The 388-nt window shown below is 42.5% G+C and overlaps 1 protein-coding gene across 1 annotated transcript in view; it reads left to right on the forward strand.

Annotated features, from left to right (window-relative positions):
* Window positions 1-388, forward strand: part of CLTC (clathrin heavy chain) — a 41,736-nt gene that overhangs the window by 37,783 nt on the left and 3,565 nt on the right. The gene's annotated exons all lie outside the window — the stretch shown is intronic.

A 388-nucleotide genomic window follows, 5' to 3' on the forward strand; every position in this document is an offset into this window, starting at 1 on the left:
CCCCCCCTCCCCCCCCCCCCCCCCCCTTACTTTCTAATTCTAAATACTTTGGGCAGAACTCATTTTGACCCATAGAGCCCCATACATAACTGTTCTTGCTACAAACTGGCTTTAGGAAGATTAGTTGTGTTTTAACTTGGTCTTTAAAGGCAAGTCTTGCAACTTTGAGTACAAATGCAAAGAATGTGTGCATGAGTGAACAGCCCTTCCCTAGATTTTTTGGGGTTTTTTTCTTTAGTAAAAGCAACACTTTTGAGGCTCAAGTGAGATGTAATATGCTGTTGCAGTCGTACCTCTTAAGCTATTCTGTGCCTCCCTAAGCATTTCTTTGAAGGAGACGCCTAGACCTGGAGACGTTTATGAATCTCTAATTGTTCCAATGAGGAAT

The sequence above is a fragment of the Alligator sinensis genome, unplaced genomic scaffold (assembly GCF_000455745.1).
Source record: "Alligator sinensis unplaced genomic scaffold, ASM45574v1 scaffold118_1, whole genome shotgun sequence".
NCBI lineage: Eukaryota > Metazoa > Chordata > Crocodylia > Alligatoridae > Alligator > Alligator sinensis.